At 40.1% G+C, this 22896-nt stretch overlaps 1 long non-coding RNA gene across 1 annotated transcript; it reads left to right on the top strand.

Moving 5' to 3' along the window:
* Nucleotides 1-16032: 16032 nt before the first annotated feature.
* On the top strand, nucleotides 16033-21038 carry LOC133928646 (uncharacterized). The gene is made up of 3 exons (XR_009911469.1): nucleotides 16033-18066; nucleotides 18713-18815; nucleotides 20226-21038. It is a non-coding gene; the product is annotated as an uncharacterized LOC133928646 (long non-coding RNA).
* Nucleotides 21039-22896: the final 1858 nt, after the last annotated feature.

The raw sequence follows: 22896 nt of genomic DNA, 5'->3' as shown, positions 1-22896 counted from the left end.
AATAACTATCAGGCTAGTTTGAAGATGTCACCGTTTGAAGCCCTATACAGAAGAAAATGTAGAACACCGTTGTTCTAGAATAAGACTGGTGAAAGCCAAGTGTTTGTCCCAGAAATTTTAAGAGATGCAGAAAGATAAGTACAATAGATCAGGGAAAATCTAAGAACAACTCAATCATGACAAAAAGAGTTATGCTGATCATTGATGTCGTGAGTTGACTCTTAAGGTAGGTGATTTCATATACCTTCAAGTTTCACCGATCAGAGGTTTTCGCAGATTTAAAGTCAAAGGAAAACTTGCACCTAGATTTATCAGACCTTTTAAGGTGTTGAAAAAATAAGGAGGAGTAGCGTATCAATTGGAGCTACCGCCTCAGCTAGCAGAGTTCATGATGTTTTCCACGTCTCACAGTTGAAGAAATACCTATGAGTTTCTAAAGAGCAAATGCTCCTAAAAGAAATTGAAGTTGGAGAGGATCTCACATACATGGAGCATCCTGTCAAGATTCTATAGTTGTTAGAACGAGTCACTAGAAACAAGAGGATTCATCTGTATGTGCAAGGTGCAATGGAGACATCATTCCGAAGAAGAAGTGACATGGGAAAGAGAAGCAGATCTGAAAGTCGAGTTTCCACAGCTCTTCTCCGATCCTTCTGAATCTCGAGGGCGAGATTCATTTTAAGGGGTAGGTTTGTAACACCCTGGTTTTTAATTTTCTAATTCCCTAAAATTTTGCTAGATTTTAATTAGGGTTTGAAATAAATTGAATAGGTTAAAACCTACTTTCTAAAGTAAATTGAATTTTGCCCTAGGTTATATTTTTGTGTTGCATTCATGCTGAGAATAGTTGCATTAGGTTTTTATTATATGGAAAATAATTTTTGAAAACCTCGAGGCGTGCTGTTTGAATTTTTGAAAACCTCGAGGCGTGCTGTTTGAATTTTTGAAAAGTGAAAAAATGTTGAGAACAAATGCATTAGCTCAATTTTTGAAAATCTCTTTTCTCTTCCTTGGGCCTAATCTTCTCTCTTTCTCTTTTTCTTCATTTTTTGGGCAGCCCATCCTTCCTTTCTCTCTTTGGGCCGAGCCCATGCTCCCTCCCCTTACCCCTGCCTCCCGCCTGGGCCGACCGAAGACTTCGGCCCAGCCATCGGTGCTCCCGCCTCTTTGTTGGCACCCCGGTGAAAGCCGTCTTCTCCCCAACATTGCCGACACATGGGCCCTGCACGTCGGATTCATCCCCGAGCTAGACACCTCCGCCGAGTCCGCATCGGAAGCGAGCGCCGCCGCACTCCCCGAGCCCAAATCTCAACCGAACCCGCCTAATCCGAGCTTCTCTCCACGTCTATCTCTTCCCCCACCTATATAAATGTCCGACCCCCTCTCTTTTTCCCATCTATTTTTGCAACCCTAGCTTCCACCGGCCTCCATGATTGTTGCTCGGCTGAGCTCGCCACCGGCTGAAACCCGCCGCCTTTTGCCGTAGCCAACCCGCCCACAAGCTTCTCCATCGCCTGCCATGTGCGCTGGTGTCGTTGCCTTTGAGTTTAGACCGTTGGAGCCCCTTCTCTGACACACTCCTATGAGCTATTGCCGTCCTTCTCATCATCGACCGTCGTCCCATGCTCTACCGCCGAAGGTATGCCATCAAACGGAATCCCTGTGTCCCTTCTGATGAGTAATGTTAGCCTGATCTTCCGATAGGTAGCGATAAGTCGGTGGGTGGAGAAGTCAACGTTGATGATCCAAAGGCTTCGACCCGAACAGATCGTCTCCCTTGCAATCACTACACCACAGCTCCGATGGTTATCAACCGTGTCGCGCGGTTGACCTCGCCAAGAAGGCTCAATCCCTGCAAGCGTACTGAGAACACAAGCAAGAACGTAGAAGATGCAATCTGAAATATTGCGAATTGAATTCAAGCACTCGAAGTCGGGGTTCCACAAACACTTGCGGCGGCCTAGTCGGTCCGGAACAAGAGCGAAAATCTCACAACTGTGTGTAGATCAATATCTAAGCAAAACCCAACCCTAATTAGGGCGGCGGCTACTGTATATAAAAGACTAGGGTCGACCAAGGACCCCTGGACGTGTCCCTAATGGACTCCAACACGTTACACGGCCCATCGGCCCAAAAGATGGTGGCGCAGCACCCTGTTAGATTCTGGACGTCGCCTTGTTTTGACGATTCCTGTTGACTCAGAAAGAATTTAGACATGGGACCAGTTCCGTTGGAAAGCTTATCTCCTTAGCTTTCCAACCATGTGTAGAACGTCGAAAAAGGAGTCCGTATGCGTCCTGGGCGATGATTTTAGTGCAGACTGGTCTTGGACTCCGAAACGAACTCGAACTGGATTGGACCTCCACCTTGGCTTGGGCACCCTTGCTGTTCTTCTCCCGTGTTCCTAAGTAACAATACATCACAATTATTCAGTAGCATCCCATCCTCATCAAAATATAAAGGAACACTAAGGAACGAGCTCACCTCATGATTTAGTTGACGTGCACGAGCTTGTGTCAATGGACCTATTGTTAGAGGAATACTCGGTGTGTGTGTATCCGAAAGAGTGATGTCCTCATCATCCTCCCCCTCTTGAATTGGAGTCATCCTCGACGCAATTTCATCTTCTTCTCCCAAGTAAGGCTTTAAATCTGAAATGTTAAATGTGAGACTAACCCCATAATATGCAGGCAACTCAAGCTTATATGCATTATCATTGATCTTTTCCACAATTTTAAAAGGACCATCAGCTCGAGGCAGCAATTTAGACTTTCTCAAATCAGGAAACCTATCTTTGCGCAAATATAACCACACAAGATCATCAATTTCAAAAGTAATATGTTTTCGACCTTGGCTACCATAAGTTCTATACTTCTCATTCATCTTTTCAATATTTTGCTTAGTCAACTCATGCATTTTCAGAATCAAATCAGCACGTGTCTTAGCATCAAAATTCAATTTCTCGGATGTTGGTAAAGGAAGTAAATCAATAGGGGCACAGGGGTTAAAACCATACACTACCTGAAACAGACTTACCTTGGTGGTGGAGTGAACTGATCTGTTGTAAGCGAACTCAATATGGGGTAGACACTCTTCCCACATCCTCAAATTTTTCTTCAAAATAGCCCATAACATGGTGGATAATGTGCGGTTCACAACCTCTGTTTGTCCGTCGGTTTGAGGGTGACATGTCGTCGAAAATAGCAGCTTTGTCCCAAGTTTATTCCAAAGTGTCCTCCAAAAGTGGCTCAAAAATTTTGCATCACGATCCGAAACAATGGTGTTAGGCACTCCATGCAAGCGAATGATTTCCCTGAAAAACAAATCAGCTATGTTTGTAGCATCATCGCTCTTGTGACAAAGTATAAAATGTGCCATTTTTGAAAAATGATCCACAACAACAAATATACTATCCCTCCCCCTCTTGGTCCTAGGCAATCGTAAAACAAAATCCATAGAAATATCCTCCCAAGGAACACTAGGAACAGGAAGAGGCATATAAAGTCCATGTGGGTTCAAGCGAGACTTAGCTTTATTACAAGTAGTGCAGCGTGCCACGTAGCGCTCGACGTCGTGCCTCATCTTAGGCCAAAAGAAGTGAGTAGCCAGTACATCCTCGGTCTTCTTCACTCCAAAATGTCCCATCAAACCACCTCCATGCGCTTCCTGCAAGAATAATAGGCGAATAGAGCTAGCTGGGATGCATAGCCTATTAGCACGGTATAGTAATCCATCATTCAGCACATATTTATTCCAAGTTCTTCCTTCTTTACAATGTTCAAAAGCATCTTTAAAGTCCAAATCAGTAGCATATAATCCTTTAATTGTTTCTAAACCAAAAATCTTATGATCGAGTTGGGACAACATGGTATAACGTCTAGATAACGCATCTGCAATGACATTGTCTTTACCTTTCTTGTGTTTAATGATATAAGGAAAAGACTCTATAAATTCAACCCATTTAGCATGACGTTTGTTCAGTTTGGCTTAGCTTCTAATATGTTTCAAAGCTTCATGATCAGAATGAATAATAAACTCCTTAGGCCAAAGATAATATTGCCATGTTTCTAAAACTCGCACTAAAGCATACTACTCCTTATCATAAGTCGAATAATTAAGAGATGGCCCATTCAATTTCTCACTAAAATAAGCAACGGGTTTACCTCCTTGTAGTAGCACTCCTCCAATTTCAATGCCGCTAGCATCACATTCTAACTCAAAAGTCTTACCAAAGTCCAGAAGTTGGAGTAGAGGTGCATGCGTAAGCTTATCTTTCAGCGTATTAAAAGCTTGTTCTTGTGCTGGCCCCCATTGGAACGGAACGCCCTTCTTTGTCAACTCATTGAGTGGGGCAGCAATGGTGCTGAAATCTCTCACAAAACACCGATAGAAACCTGCAAGGCCATGAAAGCTTCTCACCTGTGTGATAGTCCCAGGGGTCGGCCAGCTCTTGATGGGTTCAATTTTAGCTTCATCCACTTCAATTCCCTGTGGAGTAACAACATAGCCAAGAAAAGCAACTCTATTCGTGCAAAAGGTGCACTTGTCAAGGTTAGCAAACAAACGTGCCTCTCTCAAAGCAGTAAAAACAGCACGTAGATGATCAATGTGTTCTTCATGTGACTTGCTATAGATCAAAATATCATCAAAGTACACCACCACAAATCTTCGTATGAAAGCACGTAAAACCTCATTCATCAATCTCATAAAAGTGCTAGGTGCATTAGTTAAACCAAAAGGCATCACTAACCACTCATATAAACCAAACTTAGTTTTGAAAGCAGTTTTTCATTCATCTCCCAATTTCATTCTTATTTGGTGGTAACCACTACGCAAGTCAATCTTTGTGAAAATAATAGAACCACTCAACTCATCAAGCATGTCGTCGAGCCTAGGAATAGGGTGATGATACCTTATTGTGATATTATTAATGGCTCTACAATCAACACACATGTGCCATGTACCATCTTTCTTAGGAACCAAAAGAACAGGAACAACACAAGGACTAAGGCTCTCTCGTATGTACCCACGGTCCAAAAGGTCTTGGACCTGTCGCTGAATTTCCTTAGTCTCCTCCGGATTGGTCCTATATGCAGCGCGGCTTGGCAAAGTCGCTCCCGGGATCAAATCTATTTGGTGCTCTATCCCTCTCAATGGTGGTAGCCTAGGGGTATCTCAGCTGGAAAGACATCCTTATATTCCTGCAAAAGGTTAGTGACAGCAGCAGGCAAAGAGCTAGGTATATCATCAATTGAAAATAAAACCTCTTTGCATACGAAAGCATAGCACAAAGTATCATTATCTTGAATTTCAGCAAGGTCAGATTTAGTAGCAAGCATAACACCACCCTTTAACTTAATGCCTTCGGACCTAGGTGTGTTCTTCTCTTTCTTAGGTGGAAAAACAGATTGAGCTACTTGCTGATTTTCAGATTCCAAAACACGTTCTTTCTTTTCTTTTTCAGCTAAAGATTTATCACATTGCACAATTTCAGCAGGTGTCAAAGGAAGCAAAGAGATTTTCTTTCCCTTGTGCATGAGAGAGTATTTATTACTTCTACCATGGTGTGTAGCATCGGTATCAAATTTCTAAGGACGGCCTAACAAAAGTGAACATGCTTGCATAGGCACTACATCAAAATCAGCACAATCATGGTAGGAACCAATAGAAAAATGTACTCTCGCAGATTGTGTTACCTTAACCTTACCGCTGTTATTGAACCACTGAATGTAGTATGGATGAGGATGTGCACTTGTTGGCAAGGAAAGATTCTTCACAAGATCAGAGCTCAAGAGGTTGTTGCAACTCCCGCCATCAATTATGGTACGAACACGTGCATCTTTGACAATGAGGAATGTCTGGAATAGATTATGGCGTTGTAGCTGCTCCGCTTGCCCCATTTGAGAACTCAAAACTCGCTTCACAATAAAGGTGCGTGCTGCATAACTCTCCGTGGCAGCGGTACCACTAATCTCCTCCCCCTCACTATCCATGTCATGATCGACTGCAAGATTAGCTTCAAATGCATATTCTTCCTTGACATCACTATGACTAACATATCCACCATCTGCTGTTGTGGAGTATGCTCGCTGGCTTGGGCAATCCTTCATGACGTGGCCAATACCTTGGCAGCGACGGCACACAATGCCCGTTGTACGACCCGTGGTAGCTGCACCTGAAGAAGAGCGTGGCATTGGATCCTGCGAAACAGTAGATTTACTCACCTCATGTGATGGTTGTGGTGCTCTTGCTGAACGCGCCCGAGTGTTGGAGGAGGGGGCAGCAGATTGTGTAGATGTAGAAGGGAATGTTGTTGCTTGTCCCGGTGGTACTCGTGAAGTAGATGTACTCCCAAAATTGTTCCGCAATTTCTGCACCTGTTGTCGACCCTGCAGTTCTTTTTCTGCCAAGATAGCAAAATGGAACAACCTATTGGTAGTATTGTAATCTTTATAATCAACAAGGTCCTGAATTGCACGTCTCAACCCGGAGTAAAAACGAATCATGGTATCCTCATCATCCTCTTGTATACTACAACGAAGCATAGCAATTTGAAGCTCTTGATAGTAATCATGCACAGATTTAGAACCTTGATTTAAGCGCTGTAATTTCTTTTTCAATTCACGTGTATAATCAGGAGGAATAAATCTATTGCGCATGGCACGCTTTAGTCTAGGCCATGATTCAGGTTCTAAGCCACTAGAAACTAGACCATTCCACCAAATAATAGCATAATTCGTGAACTCACAAGTGGCTAGTCTAACTCTATGCATTTCAGGAACCATATGAGAACTATACTTTTGATCAACCGTCATTTCCCAATTCAAATAAGCATCAGCATCATATGCACCATCAAAAGGAGGCATTGAAAACTTAATCTTAGAATAAGGATCATCGCGACCGATGCGATTAATATTATTACCTCCATTACCTTGACGACGTTGTTGTTGGCCATGACGTAATTGTTCAGCATGAGGACGTTGCTCAGCACGCGCATCTTGCCCAACAAAAACCTCACCATCTTCTTGGTCACCATCATTAGTATCATCATCATCATCATGTGAATGGTCATCATCCTGTGGTGGCTGTCGCAACTCAAGGTCGTTGACTCGCGTGATGAGGTTAGCAATGCTTGTTCTAATGTCTGTCAATAGCCTAGTATGATCCTGCAAGGCTTTGTTGAGTTCTTCCTTGGACACACAATCCTTAAAATCCGATGGAGAGCCATCACCTGACATGGTTAGTAGAAAACAAAGGACAACAAATATTATCCCTATCAAGTACTAGGTTGTGGAAGGTGGAATCACACACACTCAAGCGTCTTACCACGCTCTTACAAATGTTCTTACCAACGCAGCAAGGAGGAACAATCGTGGAAGCGTGGGATGATTGCAAGAGTGAACCTGTTCAGATCAAAAGAGGTGGAGCTTGGAAGGCACAATATGGTAGCAAGGATTAGCAATAACTGTAATCAGATGAGCAAAGCTAAATAAATGTCCAAAGTATGAATCACAGTTGCTGGTCTATCACGTGTCCCTAGTCCTAGCACAACAGCTGAAACAAAGCTAAAAAGGATGATCAGAGAAAGACACAGCAAATAGCACAATGATCTGGGTGTTCTCTATGTGCTCATCTTTTTTGTCTTTTAGCACTAGTAGGGATCACGAATTTTTTTTCGTATTTTCTGATATTTTTTTCTGAACTAGGAGCACACAAGCAAAAACCACAGAAATTTTCAGCTCAAACGGATGCAAAATGTGGCCTATAGAAAATCAAGCACATTCTCTGAAAAGCGTGCGGAAACTTCGCGGCTTGAATACTCAATCTTCCGAGCCGAATTTGGGAAATTTTTTTGGCAAAACTTGGCGAAGCGGCGGAGCAACGGATGTAACTTTTTCTGTAGATGTCCGTGAAAATTTGTTTTGCCTGATTCCGAGTCCGTATGAGAAAGTAATGGCCATTTTACTGAACCCTGTCGAGTTAGGGTTTTTTTTTCAAGCAACTCTTGCAGAAATTGACCTCTTTAAGGTATTGCAAGCAATAGGATTGCGAGATGAACAAGGATGGCAGTGGTGGCAGGGCAATTGATACAAGGCGGCTTGCGACCTATCTAGGGTTGGCGTGGCGGAAAGTAACACAAGGTGGCTCGTGGTGGCAAATCGAGTAATGTGGTGGCTCGACTTGTTGGTGGAGATGGTGGCGATGGGATAGCGGCGTGATCAAAACAGCACGGAGCGTTGACTAAAAACCAAAAACACGACTCTAAAACCAGCAACAAGACTCGACCACAGACACAAACTCAACAACGCGCAACTGAAAACAAAAATTGCAAAGGCACAAAGGGTTCTAGGGCAGCGGAAATTGACGGAATTTTTTTGGCTTTTTCTGGACTCTAGGTAATGAAAAACAAACTAATCTAAAGGGGAAAACGAAATTACCTAACGGGCAACTTGAAAATCTAATACCAGTTGATGAGTAATGTTGGCCTGATCTTCCGATAGGTAGCGATAAGTCGGTGTGTGGAGAACTCGACGTTGATGATCCAAAGGCTTCGATCCGAACAGATCGTCTCCCTTGCAATCAGTACACCACAGCTCCGATGGTTATCAACCGTGTTGCGCGGTTGACCTCGCCAAGAAGGCTCAATCCCTGCAAACGTACCGAGAACACAAGCAAGAACATAGAAGATGCAATCTGAAATATTGCGAATTGAATTCAAGCACTCGAAGTCGGGGTTCCACAAACACTTGCGGCGGCCTAGTCGGTCCGGAACAAGAGCGAAAATCTCACAACTGTGTGTAGATCAATATCTAAGCAAAACTCAACCCTAATTAGGTCGGTGGCTACTGTATATAAAAGACTAGGGTCGGCCAAGGACCCCTGGACGTGTCCCTAATGGACTCCAACACGTTACACGGCCCATCAGCCCAAAAGATGGTGGCGCAGCACCCTCACAGATTCTGGACGTCGCCTTGTTTTGATGATTCCTGTTGACTCAGAAAGAATTTGGACATGGGACCAGTTCCGTTGGAAAGATTATCTCCTTAGCTTTCCAACCATGTGTAGAACGTCGAAAACGGAGTCCGTATGCGTCTTGGGCGACGATTTTAATGCAGACTGGTCCTGGACTCCGAAACGGACTCGAACTGGATTGGACCTCCACCTTGGCTTGGGCACCCTTGCTGTTCTTCTCCCGTGTTCCTAAGTAACAATACATTACAATTATTCAGTAGCATCCCATCCTCATCAAAATATAAAGGAACACTAAGGAACAAGCTCACCTCATGATTTAGTTGACGTGCACGAGCTCGTGTCAATTGACCTATTGTTGGAGGAATACTCGGTGTGTGTGTATCCGAAAGAGTGATGTCCTCATCACCTTCCTTCTTCCTCCGCTGCTCGCTGTCGCTTCCCATGCCTGGCAACATGTTTTTCGTCGTGTGCCGGCGAGCCTACCGCCGCCAATCCCCATGCGCCGTCTTGGCCAAGCCGTTCCATCGCCGGCCTCTCTCTGTCTGGCTACCCCTCTCTCTAGTGGCCGTCGGATCCAAGATGGATAGTCCAGATTAGAACCCAGATACCCCTTCGCCTGAGCCAATCGTGTGTTGACACGTGGCCTTATAATCCAAGTCAGCATGTGTTGCCTCGTTATCATGCCATGTCAGCCGGCCACCTCAGCACCTAAGCCCTTGCGTCAAGCCCAGTTACTTCCACATCATCCAAGCCTTTACTCAGTCATTTTTCTTTTTTACTTTAATTCGGGAATATTGGCAATTTTACAATAAATCCCCTAGACTTTTCTAAATTTACGAAAAAGCCCATGTATTTTACAGTTTAGACCCTAAAATTTTCCTTGATTACAATTAGGTCCCTCTATTTTTACAAAAGACCCTTAAACTTTCTGTTTAATTCAAAATAGGTTCTTTTCTTTTTCAGATTTAATCCAAAACTTGTTTTTAGCGTAAGTTTCTTGTTCCAGCTCTAATTTAGATGATTTTTGCTCTCTCGTGTTCGTAGTAGGGTGTACTATCTTTTAGTACAATTTTCATAAATGTTATCGATTGTTTGGTATACTATTCTTAGTTAGCTTTGTTGTGTGCTTTTTCGGTTTGTTTCGAGAGCGATCGAGGAGCAGTTTGAGAATCTCCAGGACCAAGCCTTTGAAGTGTCTGAGCAGTAAGTAGGAAGTGGCAAGTGTCTTTGAATATTTTGATCTCAGTTTTTCAAATGCGTTTTTTATTTCAAACATGCATGCTGTTAATACTGTATCCTATTTACTTTTAGTACCCTATTCCATATTATCCTTATCGCCTTAGCTGTTAATAGTGGGTTATGGGTAGTTTATGCTTAGCTTTGCACAAGGGTATGGATGGATTGTCTGTTAAACATGACTAATGTACTATACAATGATGAGATGGGAATTATGGTAATTATCATAGCAACGTGGAACCTAGGTATGTCGAACAGAAGGTTGTTTGATGACGGTGCTTGAAGCACAGGTGTGTGAAACACGATGGTGGGTGGTAGTGACTGCTTGGTATCCTGGGGACCGATTTATGAAGCGACAACCCAAGAAGTAACATCCAACCACGAGGCTTATATGGGTACGGCCTGACTTTGTAATTAGCAGATCCTCAACATAGAATGAGCCACTGGTGGTGTAGTGGAAGGGAAGAGTGATTCTTTCTGGAGCTACAAGGTGCATGAGGGGGTTTCTAGGTGGTGTGACTCCACTTTGACGGTGGTAAAACCTTAGGGGACTTATTCTTACTGGAGGATGCTTTGTAACAGCCTTGTAGTGATCTCCGGGCAACACACCATTGGCGTGTGTAAAGTGCTTGGCTGGCATGGTAATAAGGAAATCATGACTTGTGAGAAAAATTGGACAACCTCTACAAAGTATACAATCTAACATATCAGCCGTGCTCACGGTCATGAGAGACTTGAATCCTCACATGATTAGTTGGTTTGGTTTAGTTGTTTTGGTTGGTTACCTATGAAGGGTAAATGTCAGTAGATGGTTCTTGGTTACCTATAATGGGTATCGAGTTGGTTGGTTAGGGAACCTGATGTGGATTTCAGGTAGTTGGGAAACAAGTGGAGATATTCCTTGAAGTTGGAAGTCTAGTGATGAATCACATTGTTAAATAGGATGCTTTTATAACTCTTTTACGATAGCATAGTTGGCATTTATGCAAATTTACCTGTTATGGTCTATTCCTTTAATCAAGCTTGCATGTCATATATTCCCACACTTGTGGAGTACAATATGTACTGACACTTGTTATTTCCATCCAAATATGCATCAAACCGATGCTCAGACAATAGAGACATTGAAGGAGGGCCAGACTTCTACATCGATGAAGACGAAGATTGCTAGGCTGGTGGATCCTCCGGTCAATTGCCTGTGAAAGATGGGAGCTTCGCTGTGTTTAGTTTGTGTGCTTTAGTTAAAGACTTTGAGGTCTATCTATTTTGTTTAAGTTAAATATTGTAATAATGGCACTGTGTGTGATACACTGATGCAGTCGCTGCATGTATGAAACTCGATCCTGGCATACATGTGGGTTTTGTCCTTTTATAAAACCGGGTGTGACACAGAGAAAAAGCCAAAAGGGTAATTGAGGAGTACAAGTAGGAGGGGGGGTTTACAGAGACATTCATTGTGTGCATAATGCCGATCCATTAGACGTGAACTTGTAGAAGTGGTACTTAGTCCTATCCCTGCCCAGTGGCGCCACTAGGGAGTTGAGCAACAAAGGAGCACCATTCTTTTGTTACAGTATCTTTTGTGATATTTTTTTGAATTACATTATTGAATAGTTTAGTTTAGAAGATGGCGTAGTTATGATTTTGCTTGTTTCTTGAATTTTCATATGCATCATTGTAACTTTTGACGCAAAGATTATTAATTTAGGTGATTGATCACCTACAAGCTTGATAGGGTAAAGGTGCTATGAGGGAGAATAAAGTGAAGGTCCATGGTAGTAGCTCTAAGAACAAGTTTAAAAGTTTGCATTTCTCTTCTTGAAAATAGAAAACGAAACGTAAAGAAGGGAAGAAGACAAAACAAGTTATATCTTCCAAATGATTGGTGTGCTATCACCTTGTACCATAGTTTAAGTTTGATAAAATGCCATATAAGTAGAATTTTGGTAAAACATTATGTGATATTTGGTGCTTGTTTAGTCAAATGGTTCATTTTCCTTTCAAGGTTTTAGCAATGTGGATTTCGCATGCGTGTTTAGTATTTATATCAAAACATCTGATGGTTAGTGTATCAACAATATCTTTCGCTTGTGAAATGTTTAGATTCTTGTTATCTTGTTTTCTCTAAATATGCATGAACATGCTGCAAAATGCAGTGTGTTATTGTGCATTGGCTTCACGCAGTCAACTATATTATCTTGGGTAGACAGCTCTTCTTAACTTATGTAAAGCTATGTTTGGTTCTGTGGTGATGTGAGCCATGCTTACGAATTGGATTCAAGCTTTATGAACTTGAGGGATGCCGAATGTGTGATTAAATTGTTGTGGCATGGGATGTTAGGTTTTGAATCCATGGTCATGAGGCAACATGCTATGGAAGGGAGGATGAAGTGGCCACATGGATTTTTGTAATATGATATAGTTTAGTTATCTTGACCATAAGTGAAAGGTAGTGTTGTCCCATGTACGTATTTCATTATTCAGTTACTGACTGAAGTGTTCTAATCCTATATTTTGATTTCCTCGGAAGTAGTTTCATATAATTACATGATGCATCACCAAGTGCATGGCACTTTAGTCTGTGTTTCAAGTATGTTTGGATTCTAAAGGCATCAATTGTCGTAGTATGGATGTGTCTAAATTTTGGAGCTTATGTCTGACTTCTCTGGTTAATGTCGGATATTTACTAGAGTATGGATGTGTGCCTCTTTGTTCTGTAGCAAATTGCGAGCCTCTTGGCTGTCACTTCTTTTCCAGCATATGTTTTATATTTTCTTTGCTACACAAAAATATGTTTCACCTGTTGTAGATTGTAGTAAGTCTGTTGTACTCTGGTTTGATTTGAATTGTCTTATTCTCTGTTGTGAATTAATGATTAGAGCTATTTAATATATGCTTTTGTCATTGTTCTCATACAACGTATTTTTTGTGGTTAACATGTGTATTGTTTGCTACAGCCATGGCAGGAATGACACCAGAGGGTTCCCAGTTCGATGCTAAGCACTATGGTTCTAAAATGCAGGAGCTGCTGTAAGTAATATAGATCATTTTTTTTGCCTTGACTACTTGTCTTTTTCATCTGTGGTTTGTTAGCTATTTGTTGCATCTCAGTCTCATCTCTAAAGGACTATATTTTCATGTAATACAGGGGCACTGATGAGACTGAGGAGTTCTTCACTTCATATGACGAAGTTTTTGAGAGTTTTGATGACATGGGCCTCCAAGAGAACCTGCTGAGAGGCATTTATACTTATGGTAGGCAGGGAGTCTGTTTTGTTTTATGGTGTTTGCCTTTCAAAGTGGTATTCTTCTTACTAGACCATTCTTTGTTTTATAGGTTTTGTGCACGACTAATTCGTCCTAGCTTTGCACGCATGGGAGAGAGGGAATATAATGGTGGTGTGTCTGCAATATATGTGCTCGTTATTAGTGTCACGTGCAATATAAGCGCTCATTATCAGTGGTTTCATGCTCCACGAAAGCAAAAAATAGCTCATTATCAGTCGTAGTGCATGCAAATAGCTAAGCAAAAAATAGCTCATTGCAATAGCTGTGTTTTGTAACTGAACCATTGTAATAGTTGTGTTTTCTTAGTCATCAGAAACTGCACCAGTGTCATATGTTCACTTACGTTATACTTTGATAGCAATATGAGATGCATCTGTTTAATCTTGTTTTCCATTTTGCAAAGTAAGAACAATATTAAGACTACGCATTGAGATAAAATGTATTTACATTGTTGGATTGGGCCCGTATGCTACCGTGCAATGTGTGATTCCAATGAGCAGAAAATTCCGTTGATGCATCTGGTCAATCTTGATTGAGGTGGTTCCATGGAGAAAAAAAAAATCAAGCAATGTGTGTTTCTTGATATTGTCTTGTGATAGATTAGCAAAAGAAAATGTAAATGTGGTTGAATGCCTTTTATTACTTGTTTTATCGTTCATTGCGAGATATTACTTTTGTTTTGTGAAAAGACATATATTACTTGTTGTATCGTTTATTTTATTCTTGATGCTTTAAAATCATATCAGAAATCATAGATATATAAAAATTACATGTGCGTGTCGCACGTTCGTGGTTACTAGTTAGCAACTAAGCAAGGATAGTAGGACATCATAACTAGCATTGACCTTAAGTCACTACGTAAGAAACAATCAAAGGAAACAAGTCATTAGTGACGGTTGCTCAGTACGTGTCACTAATGCACTATTAGTGACGGGTTAAATGATGACCCACCACTAATGTGTGGTCTAGATTGGAACTCAGTCAAAACCCATCACTAATGAGAGGTCATTAGTGATGGCAATGACACAATTCATCACTAAAGATACTACTGACAGGTCACTCAAAATCCGTCACTAATAATAAAGTCATTAGTAACGGGTAGAGAAAGCACACTCATTAGTGACGGGTGACCTCAAAGCTCGTCATTAATTTTCGTCATCCTATTCCATAATGCATGTTTTGGGGAGCTTGGTATGTGTGATCGTATAGTAGAAAGATTTGGGCTGAAATATGTTGGTAGCTATTCCTCTGTGCTTTAACCCAAATATGATTAGGAATCTGTGCTTGCTTGTTCATGGTAAGTTCAACTTTTTTTCTGAATGACAGACAACTTCTGCAGCTTTTGAGTAGTGAAATTACAGACAACTTCTGTAGCTTTTGAGTAGTGAAAAACTTGATGAACCACATAGTCTCCTGATAGCTAGAGATTTATCCCACATCCCTTTGTTATTCTGCGTACCTGACTTCTCCAAACAATATATTTATAGCTGTTTTTAGTGATGATGAATAATCAACTGACCACCACCGTTTATATATGTACACATCCCTTTGTGTACAAAATATGTTTACATGATGGCTGTTTGCATTACTGCTATTTCAATGAACTTTGGTTTCTTGATCGTTTGTAATACCCAGAATAATTGTTGTCTTTGGTTTTTATTCCCTTCAAGTCACAGCGAAAGGAAGAACGAAAGGAAGAAATCACAAAAGAAAGAAAACAAGAAAAAAAAAATCAGTTTGGGGATTGTTTGGGCCGCCCATGGGCTAGCCCTAAAGCCCAGCCGCCCCTCCCATGTACCCCATGAAACCCTAGGCAGCCCCTCCTCCCCAAATAGCCCCCTTCTCACCCTCTCTCCACCCTTGGCCGCCCCCTCCTGCTGTAGGATGCCTGCTGGGCATTCCCCCCCTCTCCACCTTGCTGCTGCAAAGAAACAAGAAAGAAGAAGAGAAGAAAGAAGGGAAGGGCAGCAAGGAAAGCAAAGAGAAGAGGGGAAGATGAGGTTTGGAGCTAGGGATTTTGGGGTTTTCTTACTGTGGTGCCCTAAGATAACAATTCCCCTACCGTTCTTCATATTTTGGTTGATGATTATGGCCGGTAGATCTTGGTTTGAGAGGTTTTGGTTAGGGGAATTTGTGGTTTGGGGTCGAACTGAGTGCTCTGTGCTCAGGCAGATTGAGCAGTGTGCGTGCTCTTGATGTTTCGGCGACCTAGACGATTTTTCTTGTAGAAGTGATCAACTAGAAAGTTGTAGCTAACTTCGAAACCTAGCTACCAGTGAAATTTCAGAATGTTTGGCAAAGTATATTAGCATATATGAAGTTTTAAATTTGGCTGTCAGATTCTGGCGAGATTCTGAACAGTAATAGATATATTAAGTTTTTGGGCATCTTAGAGGTCAAACCAGTTTTTCAGAATAACTAGGAAGTTGTAGAGGATTTGTTAATCTTTCCAATGGTGTGTAGTATGAAATTTTTCGTTTGGTATAGCTCCGGTTATGCTATTCTGAATTTTCTGCAATCGATCATTGACAGATTTCAGTATTGAATGTTCAGAGCTCGATTAGGCCATGATAATGATGTTTTCTGTAAATCAAAATTATACAAAAGTTCAAGATTGTGTTGCGATACATATGTACACAAAGTTTTAGATTTTTTGGGTTTATGGTATGGTAGATATAAAAATGTAAAGCTTGCTGCCTGAAATTTCAGATAGATTCTGAAGTCTGATTTTAGTTGTAGTTTAGGCCACCTTAATGGCAGTATAAAAATATGGTATTTCCATAAAAGTTGTAGGTATTGTTCTGTAGTTTTCAAAAATGTATTTGTTTCCTATCATTTCTGTTGTAAATAAAAAGATACGAAAAAGTGAAGCAACATTGCTGCAGTTAAACGAATGTGACGAGTGTCGGTTTGTTCGTTGGATGGGTTGCGGGGTGTAGGACTATATTCCTTGCTGTTTGTATTTCATGTGGTATGATGTGGTGATGATATATGGGCGCTTGAGCAGGTGGTGTTGCACCGATGCATGTATGTCTTGTCTTCATCGTCGGTAAAGGCAAGTGAGCGTGGCGGTTGTTGCCACAACTTTAGCTTGTTATATTTGCTTCCTCCACTTATAATAATGCAGCACACAAGATTATACTCATTAATTTGGAGGATTATACCTACTTGCTCTGGATCTATGAATTTGGCTTAATATTTTGGTTATGGTTGATGGAGTCTTATGCAATAGTGATGATGCCTTGTCGGTTTAGTCATTTCTAGCACAACCTCATATTATGTCTAATGGTTAGTTCACTTGAGGATCATGATGTCGGTTATGTAGAAGCTTATAGAAGAGGACATGCTTTGACTTGTAGGTGGGCATTTAATTCTTTTTGGAAGGTTGTTTCATATGTCTATAACTAGTTGGAATATAACCTTTTGAAACCTTATGCATGTTAAATGATAAGCTAGCAAAAGCATATTTGTTATCTTTCTATGCCCTACATAGAATTAAACTTGTAATATGTGGTTATGAAATGGGGTAGGCCTTGCTCTTTCAAAGCAAGTTTAATGTTGATGTATGTGTATGTCCTTGTCATCTGCACTTTAACAGGAAGAAGGAATTGTGGATATGTGTGGATGGAAGTGGCTTATATTAATTATGTAGAAAATGCTTTTATGTTGATGTATGTTCACAGTTGTGTACTATGCGATTTATATTTTGGCATTTGAAGTATATCATGTGCATTGTACTGCATTGCATTTCATATGCATTGGAAGTTATGTCGTAAAGATCACGACCGTACCGGTACACATTGTACGTTGCCCGAGGAGGGGTGCGATGTAAAAGAAGACATGTCATTGCATTCGTATGCATGTCATATGGATTGATTGTTGGATATATTGAAGTTGCATTGGAGGTCATTATGAGAAGTGACGTTTCTCCGTGGATATGTTCATTGTGGTATGACTTGTGAACTTATGAAGGTATTGAAGTCCTACGTGGATTTGCATTGCATAGTATCCATATGCATCATATTGTGTTACAGTAATCTTCCATATTCAATTTGGATGTGATGAATGGTATGTAGATGTTTGAGTAAGTTTACTAATTGTAGAAGGTATGTGGTTGCGAGTGAGTTATCCTTAAAACTGTCATTTATTATTAATGTGGCTTGAACTCTATTCATGATGTCTTGGATGATTATATTATCATACAAGTTCTATTTAACTCTTAGAAGTTAAAATCATTTATTGATGTTGATATCATGCCATATGGGATAGATAGTTTTTTTTTCTATCTTGCTTATGTTATAGTTATGTTTGCTATGAACACGTTTTTATTGATCTTCTTTTAGAAGTAACTATTTAACTTGCTTAAAAATGAACATGATGAATAATACCATGTCTTTTATACATGTTTAAGTTTTAAAGTGATGCTTTAAATACTGTGGTTTAAATAGCTTGTTAAAGTGGTTCGCTTGCTGAGATTACCCAATCTCACTCTTGCAATATTCCTCCGCAGGTTGTTGTACTTGAAGCTAGCATGGAGGGAAGGGATTAGAAGCACGTCTTGCGCTTCATGTATTCACTTAATATCATCGAGTTGTAATAATAAATTATGTTTAGCCGTTAGAGTCGTGTGTTTGAGGTTTACAGTGTGGTTGTGATATTCTGCATATCTTGTTTATCTGTGTTAATGCTTCCGCGATGCTTATTTTCATAGAGGAGACGCTGCCATTTTTTTATTTATTATGGTAAGTTGTAGGTTGCGTAGTTTAGTGATATTCTAGGATTCTGGCGGCCCTGGGGCGTTACATCGTTGTTATTTCCGACCTTCTCCTATTTTTTGTTGATCTGTTCAGTTACATGGGAGAAATAGAGGGGTGAAATGGAAGTGAAAACTTATAGTTTTATATCATATTTTAATTCATTTTTATGAATCTGTATAGAAAACCCTGATAATGAATGCAAAATGATGTCGTGTCGTGCCTCTATTTCATGAGACTGCTATTTGTGTTATATATTGTTAGAACTGTTGATTGTGTAATGCTGAAGCTTGACTGCCAACAACTTGTGATATTCGGATGAAAAATTCTGTGTACATAATAAATTGGTTTAGTATTATCTATTGTTTTGGTTTTACAGGCACTGCTTGTTTTTCATCATTTCAAGGTTTAGCATAATAACGTTGAATTAGATTTTTAATTGTTTCTTAATTGCAAAACAGGAAGCAGGGGAGAGGGAGGTTCCATCCGAGGAGGGGAGGAGACACAGGAAGCTGAGGGAGGTTCGTTCTGAAGAGGGGACTAAGACCAAGAGAATTCATTCAGGTATGCCCACTGCTACAGTATTCAGATGTTTGTTGTTGGGTTATTTCTCTTATGCGGTTTATTAGCTCTTAACTAAGGTTTTTTTTATCAATAGAGATAGTGCATTGACTTGTTCATCTCTGCTGATTTGATCATTAGCATGTCAAAAGTAATTTAGCATGTCCAAAGTGATCTGATCATTAGTTTTAACATCTAGATGAGAGAAAAGTAGGGGAAGAGATGACGCGTGAATCAACTCGTGTTTTATATATAGTAGAGACTAGAAAGAGGACACGATGTTGCCACGCCTTGTGGCCCAGCTCACTAACCTGTGTCAAGGTTGATGGGTGTGTGGATTTGTTTCATAGGTCTTAACTGGACACGTTAGATAACTGAACTGAAGTTACAGACGAATGAGCAATACTTTTGCTTTTATTATTTATCTGAAAAAATATATGAAAATGCAACGATGATAAACTTTTTTTGGTCGGAGCAAGTATAAATAACATGATAGATTATAAATATAGAATGAATCCATCAAGTTGGAGGTAGAATGCAAAGATTGGCAAAAAATACAAATTTGAATTAATTATGAACTAGGATATAGATTTCTTTCAGCGATGAGCTAATATTTTGTTGTGGATGTATTATATCGCTCTTCTTTTCAGATTTTACATCAGAATAGGTCCCCATCTATCCTAAATTACAATATGTAGATCATACATGGATGGTTGTCTCCAATGAATTGACATAATATGGTGCATAAATGACATGCGCTGGGTAACAGGAATCAAATTACGCATGCTTTTGCCACTTTGCAGCACAAATGAGTTGTGCATACGATATTCTTAAACACTCATAGAGTTATGTTCTCTTTTGTTTGACATGTGAAGGCTAATTAATCAATAATATATCAATTTATCAAGATATTTTCTTTATTAAATAGGTCAGTTAATTAACTGTAAGAACTGGCTCCTAAATATTGTACATCATGTAACTTAAAAACAAAGCTCCTAAATATCATGCAGCTCGAAAACAAATATCATGTAACTCAAAAAAAAAAGTTAGTCTTTGTAACATCAGGGAATTTAGATAGATTAGATGCTTGCAAAAATAGATATATTAGAAAGCTCAATGTGCTCTGATAAAAAGCAGGATATGTAATTTGGAAAATGGAAAGAGAGAATAAGTGGAATAACATGTAAAGCCTGCAGTTTGCCACTTTAGATGCTATATTTGTAATAGACAAACTAATTCAAGTACTTTAGCACATATTGATTGCAAACTGAAATGACATGTTGATTGTGGCCAGTGATATTTAGGGCCAATAATTGAGATGTGGTACCCTTTCTTTTATTCCACTTCACTGTTTTTTTCTTCCACTTCCCTATTTTGCTTTCTAAACTACCATTCACCTATTTTGACATGTAGCGCCATGAAACTTAGTTGAAAGAGAATGTACCCAGACTTCTCTCATAACCCGGTGGTGCCTAGTTAACTAAGAAAGTTCACTTTATGATAGGGTGCTTGGAGACTTTATATCACACGATATTTGCATTCAATCCAAATCATCTTCAAAATCGTGAACTGCAAGGTGAGCAGTTCTAGAACCATCTAAATATTTTTGTACATGAACATAATTACTGAAATAAAAATTATTAGCTGACCTTATAGTATAGTTAATTTTAAACATCTTTATTCGGATTGTGCAGCCTTCTAGTGGTCGTTAGTCATGGGCAATAGGGACCTTAAATTCATGAAAAGATTTGTTGAAAAAAGATAGGTGTACCTGGAAACAGTGGTGTGACCTACGTTGGAAATTTATGGCTACAAGTTAACCTCAAAGGATAGTTTTGTAAAAGATAATGCTAGATAGTGCTAATGATTGTAGTTTACAATTAGACATGTTATTTTGTATTTGTTTCCATGGATGTTTGCTTCATCATGATTTTTATATTATTCTTATGTTTCCAATGGTTATTCACAATTTTCTGTCTAAAATATCATTGAAAACATCCAAATAAATTTCATTGACTAATGTGATTATGTTCTATTTGATTATGGATTTTTTGTTTTCTGACAGATGCCTTAACAGTGCACTAATAATTTGTAATGTTGTGGACTTAATGGCTCTATACTGCACATTGTAAGACAACTTTGTTAGTCATTGGATGCATACCATTTTTTATTAGCTGGTCCATTTTCATGGGAGACTTGGAATGGATATTTTTTATCAGCCCCCCCCCCCCCCCGAATTATTTAATTCATTTCCATATCTCTCTTTCCAGAACCGGATTTATATATATATATATGTATATATATATATATATGTATATGTATATATATATATGCTACAATAACTCTAGATCCGTGGGTTTGCACTAATCCACTCACCAACTGTCATTGTTTAGCTCTATTACTCGTCAGACTTCATAACCATAGTTCCCAACATTTTACTTCATGCTTTAACTATCTCCATCCAGTCAACGTTTCACATATAAGCAAATTTCTAAAGAAAAAATGGGAAGGAATGAGCAGAACGCGTACTAGCTATACTGCTATACTGTGAACCCAACAATAATTTAAGTGAGTCAAGATGGATAATTAAGCACAAGTTGTTTCATATTTATGCATCTACACAACTATTAGACATTATTTAAAAAACAGGGTTCCCTTGACTAAATTGGGTTCAAGTAGAATTTTTTGGAACTCTAATGCTATGGACACTTTGATGTACTGTAATGATTTTACATTTGTTGTACCACCTGCTTTAATCAATATACAACAAGTCTAGTTGACCTCTTATTTTTGGTATCATCTGTACTCTCTTGTGCCCCTAAATTCCCTATAATTTAAGTTTTACTCATGCTTTGCTTAGCACTACTATGGCTGTATATCAGTGTCTCTGTTTGGCTTCAAGGAATGTATGGATAAAGAGTGCAAAGTTCAAAAGAGAACATTTAGGGTGCAAGGGTGCAGGGGTAGACAAAGGCAATACATTATTTGTAGCAAGTAGGAATAACAATGGTTGTAAGAGATAGAAACCGTAGAAGACGAGTAAGACCATCTTTTACGTATTATTATTGGATCACATATGATCCTATAGGTCCGATCAAGTTAGCAATGTTAACTTGAAGTACCAACTAAGCAAGTCCTAAACGTTTAAGGAATTTTCGTTCCCTTCAGCGCTCCAACGGTTTCCCTTCATGGTTACCTTCACGACGGGATTGCTAGGGTCATTCCCTCTAGGATGAGATTCTCTCTCCTTTCCCTTTGTGATTCCCCTCGAAGGAAAGCTGTTGGAGATGAGAGAAAATAAAGGGAATGAGAACGAGGAAGGGAATCGAAAAAGAAACGAAATGAAGGGAATATGGTTGGAGATGGTCTTAAGATGATCTAGAGCAATAGGCCAGAAACATATTTCTACGTACAGAAAGTTCAGTGACTAGCAGGCAAAAGCACCGTGATTCCCGCCCGTTGCATTACACACTCGACCGTATGCAGGATCTACTTTGACATCAGTCGTCCTGGGCAAGCCGCAAAGGGGAGATCGAGCTGTGTAGCCTTCAGTCTGCAGGCGGCGTTCCGGCGGTGGTGGGCATTTGCTCCATCACCACCATCCTTCGTGTCGTTCCCGACCACTATTCCTTATTCGACAATTCACCTTGATGGATCGCGCACCACTTTTCCTCGGCTGCTGATCACCCAATGGGTGTGCCTAGTCGCCAGCATCTCACGCTCGTGCCTTCTGGAACCACAACATTGGTGGTCATGTTGATAGTTGGATCGTGGTTCTCAAGCCCCGCGACTGATGCCAGGACAGCGACCAACGCGGATTAGGATGCTGCACAACCTCAGTCGCCCTCTCGTGTATCAACTCAGCGCAAGCATCTCATCGATCAAGAGCTATTAGAAGATGTCTAGGCTAAGCTCGGTTTCCTCACTACATGAAAAATAGACATAGGAGACATAGTTTAGTGACGGATCATTACGCAACCCATTACTTATATCACCTTGGGTCGCGCCTATTTATAGACCTACCACTGATACCAGATAATAGGTGATGGGTCATAATATCACCGTCACCAATTAAATAAGTGAC

Source organism: Phragmites australis, chromosome 9 (assembly GCF_958298935.1).
Source record: "Phragmites australis chromosome 9, lpPhrAust1.1, whole genome shotgun sequence".
NCBI lineage: Eukaryota > Viridiplantae > Streptophyta > Magnoliopsida > Poales > Poaceae > Phragmites > Phragmites australis.
Note: the sequence above shows the minus strand (reverse complement) of the source record. Positions and strands in the feature narration are given on the sequence as shown.